The sequence below is a fragment of the Xenopus laevis genome, chromosome 8S (assembly GCF_017654675.1).
Source record: "Xenopus laevis strain J_2021 chromosome 8S, Xenopus_laevis_v10.1, whole genome shotgun sequence".
NCBI lineage: Eukaryota > Metazoa > Chordata > Amphibia > Anura > Pipidae > Xenopus > Xenopus laevis.
This window is the reverse complement of record NC_054386.1, coordinates 102,859,744-102,882,258: the sequence shown is the minus strand read 5'-3', so window position 1 is coordinate 102,882,258 and position 22,515 is coordinate 102,859,744.

The following is a 22,515-nucleotide window of genomic DNA, read 5'->3' as shown; positions in this document are numbered from 1 at the left end:
AGACAACTAGAAGAAGACAACTAGAAGAAGACAACTAGAAGAAGACAACTAAAAGAAGACAACTAAAAGAAGACAACTAAAAGAAGACAACTAAAAGAAGACAACTAAAAGAAGACAACTAGAAGAAGACAACTAGAAGAAGACAACTATAATGCTGCAGGGAGACTTACACACATATGTCCTCTCAGCGCCTCAGTGACACGGAACTGGGCACGGCATCTCGGGCAAAACTTCCGGGTGCTCTCAGAGGAGTCGCTGGAAGATACGGAAGCAGCAGTACCTGAGACATAAAAAGAATGGGGGAATTGTGGGATATGCTGGTCAATGGCCAACGATTAGACAGAATCCAGAGAGATGAGATTCTTACCTTTAATCCCTGGTGAGTCGGGGGGCAGGATCCTGTGCACGGTGCTGCTGTTATTGTTATTATTACTGCTGCTGTTGGTGCTATTGGGCAGGACAATGTGGCTGGAATTCAGAACCGCACTCTGATTGCCACTCACCGCATTCACAAACTTCACCAGGTCATTGGGCTCCCCCGTCTTATTGACAGCCACCAGGTTGGCAATACTCACTGGAAAACCACGGGGCAAACGGATCAGTACATGTCACACGCAGAAACGAGATAAGGCGCTAGTAGGACCGACCCATACATGTCATTCATTACATGAGAAAATGAACATTTAATATAAGTTCCCTCACACTGAAGTAAGAAACTTTCTAAATACAATCAATTAAATATTCTGTATTGTTTCTGAAATAATCAAGTTTATCTTCACTATCCCTCTCTCAGCATCTGTTTCTCTTCATTCTCTCTTCATGCAGCAGTTGGGTGTCAGATATTCACTGACAGTTAGATCCAATATATCTTATAGGGGGCTCCTTTCCTAGCAGATGTATTAGAGCTCACTCACATAACTGATTCGTATCCGTATGATTTGTATTCAAGTTTCTTACGTCAGTATGCCGAAGCAAATATTACATTTTCTTGATAGTTCCCCTTTAAATGGATGTTCACCTTGTTTCAGTTCAGTTGGTTTCAGATAGATCACCAGAAATAAAGACTTTTTTCCAACTACTTTCTATTTGTTAACGTTTTTCTATTTTTGAAGTGTAAAGTGTCATTTTTCACCTTCTAAAGTAGCTCTGGGATGAGGGGTCGCCGACCCTGTAAACTGTTCTAAATTGATACGTTTAGTTGATACATTTGTTATGTTTGTCCCTGCTGAGCAGAATCCCTGAGTTTCAATAAAGGGGTTGATTACCTTTGAGTTAACTTTTATTATGGGGTTAAGAGGGATATTCTGAGTCAATTTGCAATTAGTTTCCATTTTCTATTTGTGGTTTTTGAGTTATTTGTAATTTTTGCGATCTGGTTGCTATGGTCCAAATTCCCCTAGCAACTATGCATTGATTTGAATAAGAGACTGGAATATGAATAGGAGAGGCCATAAAGAAAAAAGATGATTAAGAAAAAGTAGCAGTGATGATAAATTTGTAGCTTTACTAAGCATTTGTTTTTTAGATGGGGTCATTGACCCCCATTTGGAAGCTGGAATGAGTCGGAAGAAGTAAGCAAATAATTAAAGAACAATAAAAAAATTAATAATGAAGACCAATTGAAAAGTTGCTTAGAATTGGCCATTCTATAACATACTAAAAGTTACCTTAAAGGTGAACCACCCCTTTAAAGGGAGGGGGTAGATTTGATACAATAGTTGCTAAAATTTCAGAGATGCTGCTGAGAAATGGATCAACTAAATGTAACAAATTGTAACCATTTAGAATCTGCTCCTGGATCACTTCAATTTTGGGAAAATGGTAAAAAATTCACCTTTAAGGTAACTAGTATGTTATAGAATGGCCAATTCTATGCAACTTTTCATTATTTATTTTTTTATAGTTTTGTAGTTATTTGTATTTTTTTTTTCTGACCCTTCCCAGCTTTCAAATAGGGGGTTGCTGACCCCATCTAAAAAAATAAATGCTCTGTAAGGCTACAAATGTATTGTTATTGCTACTTTTTATTCCTCGTCTTTCTATTCAGGCCTCTTCTGTTCATATTCCTGTCTCTTAATCAAATCAGTGTATGGTTGCTAGGGGAATTTGGACCCTAGCAATCAGAATGCTTAAAATGCAAATTGAAGAGCTGCTGAATAAAAAGCTAAATAACTCAAAAACCTTAAATAATAAATGAAAACCAATAGCAAATTGTCTCAGAATATCACTCTCTACATCATACTAACAGTTAATTTAAAGGTGAACAACCCCTTTAATACACTTTGGGCCTAGGGACTGCTGAACAGGCCTCTATGGGAGCTGTTTGGGCCTGTGTGTAATTTAAATGCCAGGGCCTATATTTAATCCCAGTGTGAGCCTGAACACATCAGGTCCAGAGGGACTGAGCCATAAACCTGTCAAAGAGAGAATGTGATCTCTATTCAGTGATGGAGCAGGAGTGACCCAGCTTACCAAGGTTGGAGCCTGGGTTCTGGCTGTTCTGATTGGCTGTCAGGATCTGGGTCTGAGGCTGCAGGGTGATCTGTCGGATGGGCTGGCTGGGTGCAGAGGTAGTGGCTGTGCTTGCCGTGGGCTTGTTGGCTTGTGCGTTAGATTGGGGCACTGTGCTTCTGATAGTCAGAGTAGCCGGAATGACGGTGGTGAAGGTGTTGGTGGTCGGCCGTACTGGGACAGTGGGTGCTGGTCTGACCTGGGTGACTTGGGAAAAGACCTGTGGGACTCCCACGCCTGGCTTCATGAACTGGGTGCCTGGAGCTGGGGGCAGAGAAAGGGACAGGACATAGAACTAGAATGAAAGACACAGTATAAACATGGCTTCCATTGAGTCTGCTTGCTACCCCACCAATGACTGGAGCAGGCCGAGTGCTGCTTACACTGCTGGTTACCCATCATGACTCACCTGGGACTATAGTGATGGGTCTCACCGTCTGTCCCTGCTGCACGTTCAGCACAATCCCCACCTGATTCATTGTGTTCATTGCATTCTGCACCGGCCTCACGTTGCGCACTGGGAAGCCCTGAGAGAAACACAAGCCGACAGCTGCAGTTCCACATGCATTAAAGGAGAAGGAAAGCTACCGAGGCAGTTTATTGCCAATAGATTAACCACAATAGTACCAGCTAGAACACTATATTTATTCTGCAGAATGCTTTACCATATCTGAGTAAACAGCTCTTGAAGTGTTCTCTGTTTGTTTAGGATAGCAGCTGTCATGTTAGCTTGGTGTGACATCACTTCCTGCCTGAGCCTCTCCCTGCTCACTCATAGCTCTGGGCTCAGATTACAGCAGGGAGGGGAGAGAGGAGCAAACTGAGCATGCTCAAGCCCAAGCCCTGGAGGTTTAAGCTGAAAACAGTTAGTCTGATACAGAAGCCCATGAGTACACAATAGAAGGAAAGAAATGTGCTGTTTGACAGAGGACTCAGAGCAGCATTACTTTGAGGGGTTACTGGTGTATTTATATAGACCTTTCTGATAAAACTCACTTACTTTTAGCCTTTCCTTCTCCTTTAAATAAACAAATCTAAGGATGCACCGAATCCAGGATTCGGTTCTAGATTCGGCCTTTTTCAGCAGGATTTGGATTCGGCAGAATCCTTCTACCCGGCCGAACCGAATCCTAATTTGCATATGCAAATTAGGGGCGGGGAGGGAAATTGAGTGACTTTTTTGTTAGCAAACACCAGGAAGTAAAAAATGTTTTCCCCTACCCATCCCTAATTTGCATATGCAAATTAGGATTCCGATTCGGTTCGGCCGGGTAGAAGTATTTGCATATGCAAATAAGGGTTCAAATTCGGTTCGGTATTCGGCCGAATCTTTCACAAAGGATTCGGGGGTTTGGCCAAATCCAAAAAAGTGGATTCCGTGCATCCCTAAACAAATCGCCCTGGTGTTGGCATCATTTTCTTTTAACCCTCCTAAAGCAAGGCATGTTAAAGAACTGTGCTGATTGAATGAGTATGCCCCACCCACTTGAGTAACCAGGGGCAGGGTTGAGTCCACAAGCAGAAAACAGAATAGTTCTGCAAGTCTTATTTACACTGCCACATCTCAGTTGGCACAACTGTTTGGTCCTCACCTGGGTGGTAATGAAGATGGGCTGGGTAGCCATGGATGAGTTGCTGGCATGGTTGGCATTCTGCATGACTTGCATTGGCCGCAGCATAGGCTGAGAGACCACCGTGCCCAGGCCAGTGCTAGTATTCTGGGTCAGGATAAGTGGCTGCCCGCTTGACTGCATAATTGGGCTCTGACCTATCAGAGGGATGAACAGAAAACATGAATAGATCTATCCACTCATATACAGCTTTATAGTATAACGAAATAGAACCACTGGCCACTTACCACTGTTATTTGCAAACAGGGTCACCAAGGTTTTCTTGGCATTGTCAGTGTTCTGGGTAGTGTTGGCTATGTTGGTAGTGGTGGTGGAGAAATGGCTGTTCAGGGGTTGGGGAGAGACCACCGGAAGAGGAGCCATGGGCTGTAGACTGACTGACACTGTATGGGAAACAAAGATTCAGCACCGACATCACAAATGCACCCCATTTCCATAACTACTTACATTTCTTCCTATGTCAGAACAACTAGCAGGAACAGCCCCTAAGTTTGCTCATAGTCTGTACAGAGAGATCCCATAAAACTATGGCACATAGGTATTCCCTGTACTAAGCACAATTCAGCAGGAACAGCCCCTAAGTTTGCTCATAGTCTGTACAGAGAGATCCCATAAAACTATGGCACATAGGTATTCCCTGTACTAAGCACAATTCAGCAGGAACAGCCCCTAAGTTTGTTCATAGTCTGTACAGAGAGATCCCATAAAACTATGGCAGTATAGGTATTCCCCTGTACTAAGCACAATTCAGCAGGAACAGCCCCCTAAGTTTGCTCATAGTCTGTACAGAGAGATCCCATAAAACTATGGCACATAGGTATTCCCTGTACTAAGCACAATTCAGCAGGAACAGTCCCTAAGTTTGCTCATAGTCTGTACAGAGAGATCCCATAAAACTATGGCAGCATAGGTATTCCCTGTACTAAGCACAATTCAGCAGGAACAGTCCCTAAGTTTGCTCATAGTCTGTACAGAGAGATCCCATAAAACTATGGCAGCATAGGTATTCCCTGTACTAAGCACAATTCAGCAGGAACAGTCCCTAAGTTTGCTCATAGTCTGTACAGAGAGGTCCCATAAAACTATGGCAGCATAGGTATTCCCTGTACTAAGCACAATTCAGCAGGAACAGTCCCTAAGTTTGCTCATAGTCTGTACAGAGAGATCCCATAAAACTATGGCAGCATAGGTATTCCCTGTACTAAGCACAATTCAGCAGGAACAGTCCCTAAGTTTGCTCATAGTCTGTACAGAGAGATCCCATAAAACTATGGCAGCATAGGTATTCCCTGTACTAAGCACAATTCAGCAGGAACAGTCCCCTAAGTTTGCTCATAGTCTGTACAGAGAGATCCCATAAAACTATGGCACATAGGTATTCCCTGTACTAAGCACAATTCAGCAGGAACAGTCCCTAAGTTTGCTCATAGTCTGTACAGAGAGATCCCATAAAACTATGGCAGCATAGGTATTCCCTGTACTAAGCACAATTCAGCAGGAACAGTCCCCTAAGTTTGCTCATAGTCTGTACAGAGAGATCACATAAAACTATGGCAGCATAGGTATTCCCTGTACTAAGCACAATTCAGCAGGAACAGTCCCTAAGTTTGCTCATAGTCTGTACAGAGAGATCCCATAAAACTATGGTACATAGGTATTCCCTGTACTAAGCACAATTCAGCAGGAACAGTCCCTAAGTTTGCTCATAGTCTGTACAGAGAGATCCCATAAAACTATGGCAGCATAGGTATTCCCTGTACTAAGCACAATTCAGCAGGAACAGCCCCTAAGTTTGCTCATAGTCTGTACAGAGAGATCCCATAAAACTATGGTACATAGGTATTCCCTGTACTAAGCACAATTCAGAAGGAACAGTCCCTAAGTTTGCTCATAGTCTGTACAGAGAGATCCCATAAAACTATGGCAGCATAGGTATTCCCCTGTACTAAGCACAATTCAGCAGGAACAGAGAGAATGGGTGTATATGTGTATATATATAAAATATAATATACTATATTGTTCGTTACCTGTAGAGGATTTGTCCAAGTAGCTATAATCCTCCACTGCAGAGTCTTCAATCACATCACTCAGCTTCTGCCAGGGTTCAAGCTCCTCCTCCTCACATTCCATAAACAGGTCCGTGTCCATGATCCTGGGAACAGAAAGGGAGGCTGATCAGATGAGTGTAAATAGGTTATATGTTATACTACACTAAACGGAGACAGACTGCTCACACACAGATTTACACAACTGTTTAAAGAGGCAATTTACACCTGCGTTCAACACAAGAGCCTTCCTTCCCCCAGCTGCTGTGGGTGTCTCAGGCTTACAGATCAGGAGCAGTTTATTAAGCAGGGTTTTAGATCAGATTAAATGAAAGTACTTTCAATTTCACTAGCAGCAGTGGCCAGTGTAAGGAACAAATCTACTTCTTCATGATAACAACTGTCCCTTCTCAGTATAACTGTGACTATAAGAATCACATCTTGGTATCACACAAGCAGTTACTGGTTATGATCTGGGGCACTGTGGGTAACGGGCATTCTGAAACATGCCGGAGGCTGACTTGTGACTATTGTTGCTATGGGACAGACGTTAGCAACGCTCAGGGTAGAGTCCTGCAGCGGGTCGGGTACCCACGGGTCTTCTCAATAGCGATTTTTACTCTTTTTTTCTGATCACGCCTACTTCCAATGATGTCACTTCCTGTTTACAATGACAGCCGCCCCTGGTAACTTCTGGGGAGCTGCCGCCTGAGGCAAGGTACTCACCTTGCCTCATGGCAGAAACGCCCCTGGGTATGGGTTCCAAAAAACGGACCGGCACAGGACTCTAACTCAGGGAGCAGGATCAGTAGGGGCAGAAGTATAGAAATATATAAACATACTAAGGCAGCAAGTGCACTTTAAAGGGGAGGTTCACCTTCCAAACACTTTTTTCAGTTCAGTTGTTTCAGATTAGTCACCATAAACAAAGACTTTTTCAAGTACTTTGTATCTTTTATCGTTTTCCTAAAATTCATGTGTAAAGTTGAATGTTCATGTCTCTGGTGTGTCAGTCTGACAGCTCAGTGATCAGGAGCATCTGAACTGTTACTATTTCTTACATTGAGTTGTTACATTAAGTACATGATACATTCAGTTGCTACATTGAGTTGTTACATGTAGTTGATGATACATTCAGTTGCTACATTGAGTTGTTACATGTAGTTGATGATATATTTAGTTGTTACATTCAGTTGATACATGTAGTTGTTACATTAAGTACATGATACATTCAGTTGATACATGTAGTTGTTACATTAAGTAGATGATACATTCAGTTGATACATTTCTCAGTAGGATCTATGGGGAATATACAGTCATATGAAAAAGTTTGGGAGTTTTGTTTATCATTGGTTGAACTTTTAAAGTAGCAACTTTCTTTTAATATATAACTTGCCTTATGGGAACAGTAGTATTTCAGCAGTGACATCAAGTTTATTGGATTAACAGAAAATTAGTGCATAAATGTGGGCACCCCAACAGAGATATTCCATCAATACTTAGTTACAAATGTAACAGCCTCTAGACGCCTCCTATAGACTTTGATGAGTGTCTGGATTGTGGATGTGGCTATTTGTGACCATTGGTCCATACAAAATCTCTCCAGTTCAGTTAAATGTGATGGCTGCCGAGCATGGACAGTCTGCTTCACATCATCCCATAGATTTTCCATCATATTCAAGTCGGGGGACTCCAGAATATTGTACTTGTCCCTCTGTATAAATGTCTTTGTAGATTTCCAAGTGAGTTTAGGGTCATTGTCTTGTTGGAATATCCGACCCCTGCAGCGGAACTTCAACTTTGTGACTGATGCTTCAACATTATCCTGAAGAATTTGTTCATATTGGGTTGAATTCATCCGACCCTCGACTTTAACATGGGCCCTAGCCCCTGAACTAGCCACACAGCCCCTGAACTAGCCACACAGCCCCTGAACTAGCCACACAGCCCCTGAACTAGCCCCACAGTCCCTGAACTAGCCCCACAGCCCCTGAACTAGCCACACAGTCCCTGAACTAGTCACACAGCCCCTGAACTAGCCCCACAGCCCCTGAACTAGCCACACAGTCCCTGAACTAGCCACACAGCCCCTGAACTAGTCACACAGCCCCTGAACTAGCCCCACAGCCCCTGAACTAGCCACACAGTCCCTGAACTAGCCACACAGCCCCTGAACTAGCCCCACAGCCCCTGAACTAGCCACACAGTCCCTGAACTAGCCACACAGCCCCTGAACTAGCCACACAGCCCCTGAACTAGCCACACAGCCCCCTGAACTAGCCACACAGCCCCTGAACTAGTCACACAGCCCCTGAACTAGCCACACAGCCCCTGAACTAGTCACACAGCCCCTGAACTAGCCACACAGTCCCTGAACTAGCCACACAGCCCCTGAACTAGCCACACAGCCCCTGAACTAGCCACACAGCCCCACAGCATGATGGGACCTCCACCAAATGTGACAGTCGGTAGCAGGAGTTTTTCTTGGAATGCCGTGTTCTTCTCCCGCCATGTAAAGCCCTTTTTGTTATGAGCAAATAACTCAATTTGTGTCTCCTCAGTCCAAAGCTCTTTGTTCCCAAATGCCTGTGTGTTGTGTAAATGATCTTTTCCATAGAACAAGCGAGTGTGTTTGTGTGAGTGCAGAAAGGGCTTCTCATCCCCCTGCCATACACATGTTCTTTGTGCAAATTGTGCTGAATTGTAGAACGATGTACAGATACACCTGCATCTGCAGCAAGATCTTCTTGCAGGTCTTTGGAGATGATCTTTGGCTTGTCTGTAACATTCTCACAATCCTCCGCATATGTCGCTCCTGGATTTTTCTTGGCCTGTCAGACCTGGGTTTTACAGCAACTGTGCCTGTGGCCTTCCATTTCCTCATTCCATTCCTTACAGTTGCAACTGACAGTTTAATAAACCTCTGAGATGCTTTTTGTAGCCTTCCCCTAAACCCTGATACTGAACAATCTTTGTTTTCAGATCTTTTGAGAGTTGCTTTGAGGATCCCATGCTGTCACTCTTCAGAGGAGAGTCAAACAGAAGCACAACTTGCAATTGGTCACCTTAAATACCTTTTCTCATGATTGGACACACCTGCCTATGAAGTTCAAGGCTCAACGAGCTAATCCAACCAATTTGGTGTTGCCTGTAATCAGTATTGAGCAGTTACTTGCATTCAAATTAGCAAACTTACAAGGGTACCCACATTTTTGCCAGTTTTTCACATTTGATTTAATTCCGTACAACTGAATACTGCTTCACTATTCAGAAAACCCCCCAGTACTCAGATGTTCCTGGGAAATGAAAGACATACCCCTGGTATCTTTTATGTCAATTATTATGCAGGCTGAGAGGGGTTCCTAAACTTTTTTATATGTAACTATAGTATCAAGTCTAACAGTTGCCTTTAATGACACTCAGGGATTCTGCTCAGCAGGGACAAACACATGGATCAACTCATGGATCAGTTACCAGAGCTGCTCCAGAAGGTGCTTCAATATTAGAAAACCGGTAGCACATAGAAAATAGAAAGTAATTGGAAAAAGTCATTATTTCAGGTGAACTGTCGGAAAACAACAAGGTGTTTGAAGGTGAACAACCCCTTTAATCGGCTGCTCCTGCAATAAATTAAAGAGTGGAAAATGGAAACAGACACTTGAACGGGAACTACTGTGAAAATGAAAATGTAATATCAGCCTCTTTCTAAACATAAACCTTTACAAATTCTGTACTGTGAATCTTCACTCTCCCCTCTCATACACTTAGACAGTATCTAACAAGATAAACCGACTCTGGCACTCGCATGTACAGAGACTTGTGCTGATTTTAAAAGCTTGAGCTCAGATACATTTTGTAGGTAATGCCCCCTATCAAAAAAAGCTTCATCAGACCTAACTGTCCAAATCAGACTCTCAAATCCTGCATGGGGGGGAGGAACTGCATTCGACAGGAAGTGACAAGGAATAAAGGCGGAGCTAAACAGGACTTTGTTTCATATCTTTAATAGTCAGCCTTGCAGACAAGAGATTCCTAAGTCTCTGTCTTTAATATATTGATAATGGGTTGAGTGCAGAGGACCTCTTGTAGTTGACTATAAGAGATTCCTAGAATGTTCTATATAGTCAGTACAATGGCAGCATTGCTACTGGTATAACCGCAGCCCTAACGAAAGCCATGTTCTATGGATCAAAACACCAATATGGCTGCCACATTATTTCCTCACTTCTTACTTCTATGAATAATCTGGTGGGACCCAAGATGCACTTGTACAATAGTATCATGGGAATAATGATTTATCCGTACATAAATGCATGGACAGCACTGCCCCTGGCAACCGCCCAGTTAAATAAGGGAGATGGAATGTTTGGAAAATCCTGTGCTTGAATGGCTGCCCCCATGGCTACACAGCAGCTTGTTTATATAAACTATAGTAGTACTTATCTGTTATCTACTGTGTATCCTGTGCTTGAATGGCTGCCCCCATGGCTACACAGCAGCTTGTTTATATAAACTATAGTAGTACTTATCTGTTATCTACTGTGTATCCTGTGCTTGAATGGCTGCCCCCATGGCTACACAGCAGCTTGTTTATATAAACTATAGTAGTACTTATCTGTTATCTACTGTGTATCCTGTGCTTGAATGGCTGCCCCCATGGCTACACAGCAGCTTGTTTATATAAACTATAGTAGTACTTATCTGTTATCGACTGTGTACCCTGTGCTTGAATGGCTGCCCCATGGCTACACAGCAGCTTGTTTATATAAACTATAGTAGTACTTATCTGTTATCTACTGTGTATCCTGTGCTTAAATGGCTGCCCCCATGGCTACACAGCAGCTTGTTTATATAAACTATAGTAGTACTTATCTGTTATCTACTGTGTATCCTGTGCTTGAATGGCTGCCCCCATGGCTACACAGCAGCTTGTTTATATAAACTATAGTAGTACTTATCTGTTATCTACTGTGTATCCTGTGCTTGAATGGCTGCCCCCATGGCTACACAGCAGCTTGTTTATATAAACTATAGTAGTACTTATCTGTTATCTACTGTGTATCCTGTGCTTGAATGGCTGCCCCCATGGCTACACAGCAGCTTGTTTATATAAACTATAGTAGTACTTATCTGTTATTGACTGTGTACCCTGTGCTTGAATGGCTGCCCCATGGCTACACAGCAGCTTGTTTATATAAACTATAGTAGTACTTATCTGTTATCTACTGTGTATCCTGTGCTTAAATGGCTGCCCCCATGGCTACACAGCAGCTTGTTTATATAAACTATAGTAGTACTTATCTGTTATCTACTGTGTATCCTGTGCTTGAATGGCTGCCCCCATGGCTACACAGCAGCTTGTTTATATAAACTATAGTAGTACTTATCTGTTATCTACTGTGTATCCTGTGCTTGAATGGCTGCCCTATGGCTACACAGCAGCTTGTTTATATAAACTATAGTAGTACTTATCTGTTATCTACTGTGTATCCTGTGCTTGAATGGCTGCCCCCATGCCTACACAGCAGCTTGTTTATATAAACTATAGTAGTACTTATCTGTTATCTACTGTGTATACACCAGTTGTATCAGTGCAGCACAAGACTACATTATATTAAGAAAGTATAATTTTAGGGAGACATAGCGAAACACTACCTGGTATTTGATCCCTGGACACAGAGAATTCAGCTGCAAGTTATGTCTTTAATCCTAAAAAAAAAAAAAAAAAAGCAAAATGATTATTTAGTAATTGTTACTAATTGACAAAGCAACACAAGGCAGCTCTACCCTGGGACTTTAGACCAGAGAAAATTAAATTACCAGTCAATTTTACATGATCCAAGGGCAGAACAATGAGTGTGTGCTCAATGGTCAAGTCTGTGGATATATCATATTACTAGATGAGAATCTCCCCCCTCCCTCAGTGTGTGCCCCCCCATTCTCTCTCTGGTGATGTCCCACCCACAGACCCCCCATTCTCTCTGATGTCCCACCCACAGACCCCCCATTCTCTCTGATGTCCCACCCACAGACCCCCCAATCTCTCTGATGTCCCACCCACAGACCCCCCCATTCTCTCTGATGTCCCACCCACAGACCCCCCCAATCTCTCTCTGATGTCCCACCCACAGACCCCCCCAATCTCTCTCTGATGTCCCACCCACAGACCCCCCCAATCTCTCTGATGTCCCACCCACAGACCCCCCATTCTCTCTGATGTCCCACCCACAGACCCCCCAATCTCTCTCTGATGTCCCACCCACAGACCCCCCCATTCTCTCTCTGATGTCCCACCCACAGACCCCCCATTCTCTCTGATGTCCCACCCACAGACCCCCCAATCTCTCTGATGTCCCACCCACAGACCCCCCCATTCTCTCTCTGATATCCCACCCACAGACCCCCCATTCTCTCTGATGTCCCACCCACAGACCCCCCCATTCTCTCTGATGTCCCACCCACAGTTGCTGACATTCTCTGGGCCCCACAAGAGACTCATCTGACCTTCCTTCACTGGGTGCCCCAAACTCCTGCACCTTTTCGTAAAATAATCCCCATGACAGAGATAGAGGCGGAAGGTTACATCCTGGCCTGGACTCCCGTACCCCGACACTGCAGGACCCTGGGGCCTACTCGTACATCCCTCCTCCCCCGCCCACACGGCCGCTCACCTCCTCCTACCGTGCAGCCCCCTCTCGCTCGCAGGCTCGGTCCCGCCCCGGGGTTCCCTCCCTCGTCACACCCGCCGGACACTAACCGCCAGCTGCGTACAAAGAGGGGAGAGCGGCGCGGAGGGACACGGGCCACACGGCGCGGATGGATACCGTGACTTCATTTCCTCCGCGTCTCCTGATTGGCTGGACTCCTGAGGCGGCCCGTGACGTCACGACTGCAAGGCCCAGCCCTTGATGAACTAGACAGGGGCTGCAACAGTGTGAAGTAACAATGGCCCAAGGTGTTTTTAATATGGCCGTCACTGGAACAATATGGCTGCTTGTGTCTTTAATTACTGTGATATCAATGGTCCCCTGCTTCTTCCCTAGGTGCCTGTGTCACTAATAACAGTTTGGAAATAACAATAGCCCAATAGCTGTTTAAAATGGCTGTGGAACAAGATGGCTGCTTGTGTCTTTAATTACTGTCATATCAATGGCCTCCTGTCACTAATAACAGTGTGCCAATAACAATGGCTGGCCCTTCAAACCTATGCTTGATGCCAATGTTATTAATGAAGAAAAATCATAAAGATACAGGAAGGGCAGTAATTACTTCAAGAAATAGAGACAATTCCAGTAACAATATGGCTGCTGGTGTCGCCAATAACAATTACCGTATGTCATTAATAATTATCTTATCAACATTCTTCTGCTCCCCTGTGTGATAACAATGGCTTTCTCTTTGCCCATGTGTGGAAATATGGCTGCCAGGTCCACTTACTAACAGTGTGTGACAATAACAATAGCCCTGTGGCTGTCACTGGAACAACATGGCGGCTTGTGCCTTAAATAATTGCCTGTAATGACAATGTCTTTCCGCATGTAGCAATATGTCGGCCTGCGTCACTGATAACAATGAGCCCGTGGTTTTAAAGCTGGTTGTTACTAGTGTAACAAAATGGCCGTCTGTGTCATGAATGAAATGTGTGACATAACAACGGCCTAATATGAATGTAACAAAATGGCTTCCCATATCATTATATAGTGAATAAAGCACACCTTATTGTAAAATATAAGGATATTATAAATCACCGAGGAGTTCCATGACCAAATAAAAACACGAGGCTGAAAGTCATGGAACTCCGAGGTGACTTCCAATATCCTCATATTTTCCAACAAGGGCTACTTTATTATGTTTCAATGAGTCAGGCGACAAAAATGACATCATTAAGCTCTGTTTATAACCGATGACATCGCTAAGAGCCATTTTCTCCCTGAGTGTAGCAACATGGCCGTGTCTTTATAAAAAACTGTAATAATGATGACTTTGTGTCTCTCTGTGTCTTAATGTATAATAACCATAGCTGTGAGGTTGTTTTATATGGCTGCCTGTGTTACTAATTGCTTCTACGAACAATAGTCCCCTATGTGTAACAACATGGCTACCTGTATCATTAATTGTATGTGATAGCGATAGCCTAATGTGTGTGACAATATGGCGGCCTGTGACATTAAAGGAGCAGTAACACCAAAAATGAAAGTGTTTTTAAGTAGTTTAATTATAATGTACTCTTCCTTTGCACTGGTAAAAATTTACCAGAAAACACAACTATAGTTTATATAAACAAGCTGCTGTGTAGCCATGGGGGCAGCCATTCAACCACAGGATACACAGTAGATAACAGATAAGTACTACTATAGTTTATATAAAGAAGCTGCTGTGTAGCCATGGGGGCAGCCATTCAAGCACAGGATACACAGTAGATAACAGATAAGTACTACTATAGTTTATATAAACAAGCTGCTGTGTAGCCATGGGGGCAGCCATTCAAGCACAGGATACACAGTAGATAACAGATAAGTACTACTATAGTTTATATAAACAAGCTGCTGTGTAGCCATGGGGGCAGCCATTCAAGCACAGGATACACAGTAGATAACAGATAAGTACTACTATAGTTTATATAAACAAGCTGCTGTGTAGCCATGGGGGCAGCCATTCAAGCACAGGATACACAGTAGATAACAGATAAGTACTACTATAGTTCATATAAACAAGCTGCTGTGTAGCCATGGGGGCAGCCATTCAAGCACAGGATACACAGTCGATAACAGACAAGCTCTGTAGTATACAATAGGGTTCTAAAGAACTTTTTTGTTGTGTGCATGGGTGTTTACTATGGCTTTCTCTATGTAGTTTCACCAGCTTCTACCTTTTCTGGAAAACAATGACTTTTCTATATCTGTTATATTTGTTCCCTATAAATAACATTGACGCCAAGTATCATTTTACTGATCGTTTTGTAATCGTACATTTATGACTATATCACCTTCTGTTTCATTAAACTGGATGACATAACAATGGCTCCAAGTTTCCTTATGTGTAACAATAAATACCCGTGTGTAATAAAACCGGCCTCATAGCTGGTTCATACAATTCACAATGTAACAATGTTGTGTAATATTCTGCCTGTGTATCTGCATTGTTGCCCACATTGCTTGGCCATTTAAAATAAAGCTTGATGCCAATGTTTTGATAAGGCAGCAAAATAACTCTCCGAACAAACAAACCCCTCCCATACCTAAGCCATAGGCTTTGAGCTTCTTAGTGGACTGGTACTATGTTTTATCAGCATCTCCTTTGCTCAGCAGAACCAGGAAGTGCAAACATGAAACTGGTTTCATTTAGTTCCAGAAATGAATATCCTAACATTATAAAATATAATAATCTCTCTGATGCTTTATTTAACAGTAGGTCTTTCCAGCTGACAAGAGGTGACTCATTCCGATCAGAAGAAAAGAGGTTCCAGCTAAATATTGGGAAGGGGTTTGTTACAGTGTATACTGCCCATTGAAACAACCGCCCCAAATACCACTTGTGTAAAATAGTAATGAGTGAGTAAGGAACTTACAGCTGTTGCCTGCCCCATGCCAACCCCTACTGACCTGGCCTAAATGAGTTCAATATTTTTCATGGCCCTACCTGCATAATAATATGGCTGCCACACGTATCCCCTTCCTCTATTATAATTATTATTATTATTATTATTAACATGTATTTATATAGCGCCAACATATTGCATAGCACTGTAAAGTAAATGTGATTATACAACTAAATCACATGAATTATATACATAGAACATATGGAGTTACAAACATCACAATTAATACAAGTACAAAAGGTGAGGAAGGCCCTATGCAGAAAGAGCTTACACTCTAAAGGGAAGGGAGTGGGTGAGAAATATAGTGCTGTATGTGGTGTTGCATTTGGTAGTTAAGCATAGTACGGGTAGGCTTCTCGAAAGAAGTGTGTTTTCAGAGATTTTTTGAAAGCAGAAAGGTTGGGAGAAAGTGGGACAGACCGTGGGAGAGAGTTCCAGAGGAGGGGTGCAGCCCTTGTAAAGTCTTGAATGCGAGCATGTGAGGAGGTAATGAGAGAAGAGTTGAGTAGCAGGTCAGTAGAAGAGCGTAGTAAGCGAGTGGGTGAGTATATAGAGATGAGTTCAGAGATGTAGGGTGGGGCAGAGTTTTGAAGTGCTTTGAAAGTCAGTGTCATTAATTTGAATTTGATTCTGAAAGGTAACGGAAGCCAGTGCAGGGATTGACAGAATGGCGAGGCAGAGGAGGAGCGGTTGCTGAGGTGTATGAGCCTCGCAGCAGTGTTCATTATGGACTAGAGAGCTGACAGTCTCTGGAGGGGAAGGCCAATTAAAAGAGAGTTACAGTAGTCTAGACGTGATATGATGAGAGAGTGAATAAGAATTTTGGCAGCATCTTGGGTGATAAATGATGGTATTTTGGAGATGTTCCTTAGGTGGAAGTGACATGATTTAATAAGTGACTGGATATGAGGAGTGAATGACAGGGCAGAATCTAGGATAACCCCAAGGCACCGGGCCTGGGGAGAGAGGGTGATAGTGGAATTGTTAACTATGATGGATACTTCGGGGATGCTACTGGTGTTAATTGGAGGAAAGAGAACCATTTCAGTTTTAGAGAGGTTTAATTTAAGGTTGTGACATCCAGGTAGAGATAGCGGACAGGCAGGAGGAGACGCGAGTTAGGCGTTCTGGGTTGAGATCAGGAGATGAGAGATAGATCTGAGTATCATCAGCATAGAGGTGGTAGTGGAAACCATACGAATTTATTAATTTGCTGAGGGAGGAAGTATAGAGGGAGAATAGTAATGGTCCCAGGACAGAGCCTTGAGGAACTCCAACAGAAAGAGGTAGGGGAGAAGATGCTACTCCATTGTAGGAGACACTGAAGGAACGATTGGTGATGTAAGAAGAGAACCAGGACAGGGCTGTGTCATGAAGGCCAAGCGAATGGAGGGACTGGAGGAGGAGAGGGTGATCTACAGTGTCAAATGCGGCTGAGAGATCAAGCAGTATTAGTAGTGAGAAATGATTGTTGGCTTTAGCGGTTAAAAGGTCATTAGTCAGTCGAGTCAGGGCAGTTTCAGTGCAGTGTTGTGGCTTTTATTCTATATTATCTTTTCTCACTATTTATAACATTGGTATTAAGTATCAACCATACCAGCTGGGAGGCACCCCTAGTAATAAGAAGGGCCAAGACTGTCATCTGAAATCAGGGGATCCCATACTAGTGTGCTATTGGGGACCTCCATGCCAAGGTGACTCAGGTTATTAGCCCACTGTTTGATTAGGGACCCTTGTTAATTAAGTTGAGTGGGGTCCCCGTTTTAAGGCCACACCTTGCTGTGTATTTTGTCAATATGCTTCAAACCCCACCTGTGAAATACCCTGTCCTTCTTAGGACCTGAGGAATTTACCTGTTGTGACTGTCAGGGCTCCCTCTGAGGTCTGTGCCCTTAAAGGGGAACTATCACGAAAATGAAAATTTAATATACGTAAGATTTCTCATAATGAAGTAAGAAACTTTCTAAATACAAATCAATTAAAAAAATCTGCATAGTTTCTGAAATAATCCTCTCAGCATCTGTTTCTCTTCATTCTGTCTTCATGCAGCAGTTGGGTGTCAGATGAATGATCCAATATATCTTATAGGGGGGGCTCCTTTCCTAGCAGATGAATTAGAGCTCACTCAAATAACTGATTCCAGTACAAACAAAATGTAACAAAATAACTGCCTTTTGCACAAATCCTGCATGTAGAGAGACATGATGTCTGGTGATTTTAATAGAGTGACCACTAATACACCTTCTAGGCAAAAGGAGCCCCCCTATAAGATATATTGGATCATTCATCTGACACCCCACCTGCTCTCTGCTTTACCAATCTCTCTGTTATTTTAGTTGCACGGGAGGACAAAACTGTTTACTACCAAAGCAGCACTTGCTGTAGGCGCAGCCAGATGGCAGGAATGAGACTGTTTGAAACTATTTTCCCTTTAGCTTTGGTGCCTCTAAGAACGTTTGCAACTCCAATGCCAGTATTCAACCAATGAATTGCCTGACAGCTGTGCACTAGCCTTCCTTACACACAGAGTGGCCATTATAGTCATTGAGATCATCAGAAATAGGGGCCATTTCCTCCCCAAATAAGCACAACATAGGGTTGCCACCTGGCCGGTATTATACAGGCCTGGCCGGTAAAAATGATGGTTGATCCCAATGTTATTAATAGGGAATAAAGATAAATATATAGGAAGGTCAGTGATCCCAATGTTATTAATAGGGAATAAAGATCAATATATAGGAAGGTCAGTGATCCCAATGTTATTAATAGGGAATAAAGATAAATATATAGGAAGGTCAGTGATCCCAATGTTATTAATAGAGAATAAAGATAAATATATAGGAAGGTCAGTGATCCCAATGTTATTAATAGGGAATAAAGATAAATATATAGGAAGGTCAGTGATCCCAATGTTATTAATAGGGAATAAAGATAAATATATAGGAAGGTCAGTGATCCCAATGTTATTAATAGAGAATAAAGATAAATATATAGGAAGGTCAGTGATCCCAATGTTATTAATAGGGAATAAAGATAAATATATAGGAAGGTCAGTGATCCCAATGTTATTAATAGGGAATAAAGATAAATATATAGGAAGGTCAGTGATCCCAATGTTATTAATAGGGAATAAAGATAAATATATAGGAAGGTCAGTGATCCCAATGTTATTAATAGGGAATAAAGATAAATATATAGGAAGGTCAGTGATCCCAATGTTATTAATAGGGAATAAAGATAAATATATAGGAAGGCCAGTATTTTTTTCCAGAAAAGGTGGCATCCCTAGCACAACATCATCAATATATCTCCTGCCAGGCTGTAGCATGTCTAGCCAAGCTGATTATCTTGCACAGTTATTTGCTAGAGGCACATGCCCCCCAACATCACCCTTTATACAGAGCACTATGGGAAAGCTTCTGTGCCAGGCTGTGATTAAATCTCTGCCCCCCTCACATTAGGTGCACCCCTCCAACATTCCCCTTTTTAGAGGGAAATTTTTGGGAAATGCACTGAACCAAATGAGTTGTATTCTGCTTTAAATACCGGACTGCATTTTCATATGATACAAACACTAAACCATGAATAGATCTCCCCTGGGGATGCAGTATTTGTATTTTTAGCTGTTACATATTTTATTGGTGGAGCTGTGCCCTTGCAGTGAGAGGATATCTATATAACAAGGCCGATCCAGTGACCGGACAAAATGTGATATTTCCTTTATGAAAGATGGTTTTGAGTTATGAAGATGAATTCATATAATGCTTATAAGTGGGCCTGGAGCTGATGTGCCCAGCAGGCGTCTCATATAATGAATGGAAATAGCATTAAGTGTCATTAAAACAAAAATCTCATTTAGGAAGATTAGGAAGTGCCTCTGTGGATAGTCCTTAGTTTCTAAAGTGTGGCTGAAAGCTATTTCAGTGGCAGCTAATCTTGACTTTTCATTTGCATTTTACATTATTTACGGTAATTTGTTTAATTCTTTTACATTTTGATGATATTAGCAGCTTTACACTGCTCGTATTATGATTTGCAATTGAGAGATAGAAAGGCTTAGGAAGCATCCTTGGAGTCAAGTCATGTTACTGCACACTGTATATTGTATTTCAGATACATAGGAGGGTAGTAATGTTGGATTTCCGCTTCGATGGAACCAAAGAAGAATACAGTAATTTGGATGGTATCTCAAATAATGTCCTGATGGAGGGTAGTAATGTTGGTTCTCTCTCTTGGATGGAGCCCAAGGAGAATGCAGTAATGTATATTGTATTTCAGATAGGGTCTCAAGGGAATGAAGGTACTTCCTGGGTCCCCCTTTGCTCATGGGGTCTGTTGATAAGCACAGTTATTTGCTGCTACTGCTTGCCCCACTAATTAAGACGAATTGGCGGTGAAATACAACTCCCAGCATGCACAAGGCTCAGGGATGGGCTGCCAAACTGTCATCCACAGTGCCACTAAATGTACATTGCTCTTGCAGGTGGACATGAGAACAATCTGGTGACTGTGGAACTCCATGACAACAAGTCAGTTAGCCCCGGGAATATTCCACTAATATAATAAACCTATTATATAATGCCTCCTTCTTCTGGAATATCCCACAGCACTTGGACACATAGTTGTCGTGGTTCCTGAGACTGGGAATGCTCTGTGTTACACAAAAGAACCTGAATGAGGCACCATAGACATCAGAACTGGGGGGGGGAGAACTACAGAGTTTTTGGTTGTTTTTTTTTTGCCAACCAAGAGGATGATGTTGTCAGAAGAGCTCTGAACAGCGATCCCCTTTGGAGCCAAGATGGTGGCGTCCAGAACCGCTCACTGTATTCCTTTGTGTTCCTGATTCTCTATTTTGACTCTCCGCTTTGTTCCTGACCACGTCTGTCTCGGAACCCTTGCCTGTATACGACTCTCTGCTACCGCAGACTCTAAGGGGCTGATTCACTATGGGTCGAATATCGAGGGTTAATTAACCCTCAATATTCGACTAGGAATTAAAATCCTTCGACTTTGAATATCAAAGTCGAAGGATTTAGCGCAGATAGTTCGATCGAACGATCAAAGGATTATTCCTTTGATCGAACGATAAAATCCTTTGAATGGAACGATTCGAAGTATTTTAATCCAACGATCGAAGGAATATCCTTCCATCAAAAAAAGTTAGCCAAGCCTATCGGGACCTTCCCCATAGGCTAACATTGAGTTCGGTAGCTTTTAGATGGCGAACTAGGGGGTCGAAGTTTTTTTTAAAGAGACAGTACTTCGACTATCGAATGGTCGAATAGTCGAACGATTTTTACTTTGAATAGTTTGATTCGAAGTCGTAGTCGTAGTCGAAGGTCGAAGTAGCCCATTCAATGGTCGAAGTAGCCCAAAAAAAACTGTGAAATTCAAAGTTTTTTACCTTCGAATCCTTCACTCGAAGTTAGTGAATCGGCCCCCAAGTCTAGCGCTTCCTCCTTGGTCTGGACTTCTTGGTTCCGGATCATGTTTATATATGGGTTCTTCTTTGCATGGTTGAGGTTTAACTTGCATTATTGGTGCAGAGACCAACTGGGTTCCCAGACAATGGTTTAGGGGGTGTGGCCACAAAAATGGGCATGGCCAAAAACATTTTTTGCCGGAATAGGTGTTGCAAATCTTTTTGTCCCTCTTTCGGTTTCCAAAATGTTGGGAGGGCTGTCATCAGGGTGGCACTGGGGGGGACAATCGTCAGGGCCTGATGCAGTGGCTAAACTAAATATTACTGGGCCCCACAGCAAATAATTTTTCAGGCCCCAAAAATGTCTAGAGGTTGACCTATTTTGCCAATATTTATTCAAATTGTATATGAAGTAGGACCTCATGAGACCACTATACTTCCTGGGCCCCCCTGCAGCCGCAGGGTCTGCTTCCTGTGTAGTTACACACCTGGCCTGATGGCTTCTATATGTTAAGGGGGGCCCAGCCGTGTTGTGTTTCCTGGATTAGCCAGGCCCCCTTGAGCTGCCAAAGTAGGAGCCAAGTTGTGGTGAAGTAGGAGCTGAGTTCAGGTGAAGTAGGAGCTGAGTTGCGGTGAAGTAGGAGCTGTGCCGTTCCGAAGTAGGAGTTGCTGCCGAAGTAGGAGCCAAAAGCCGCAGAAAGAGGAAGAAGAAAAGTAAGTTCCACTGAACACCAATAGTCTTATTTATTTTATTTACTTGTAGGGGGGTCCTGGCCACCAAGGGCTTTTTTTTACTTGAACAGGTTCACTGGCCATCAATGTTTTTTTAAAACTTGTAAGGGGGCTATGCCACCAGTGCTTTTTTTTTTTTTACGTGTAGGGGGCCCGGAAAATGTTGTTGTATGAAGCCCCACAGATTCTGATGCTGCCCGCATGTCACAAGTAGGCATACAATGGTACCCTAGACAAGTGCCTCTTCTGCTGACCCCTAGTTCTTGTCCTGAACACTTGTGTATTATTCTTCACCTCACTCAACCTCTTTATTCTCCTAGTCTCTTTTCTTTACATACTATACTCTATTCTTCCATTATTAAGCTCCTTCCATTTGTTGCCATAAAGAAATAGGAAATGGCCATGAAATAGGCCAAATGTTTAGCAGCATGAGGGGCTACTGGGAGTTTTTTTGGTATCCTGGTAACAGTCATCCAGCCCTTCCTTGTACCTATCTAATGTATCAGCCTGTACCCCTGATTCACTTCCCAGCTCTCCCTGTAACACCCCTTTCCCTCCTCTAATCTCATTGGC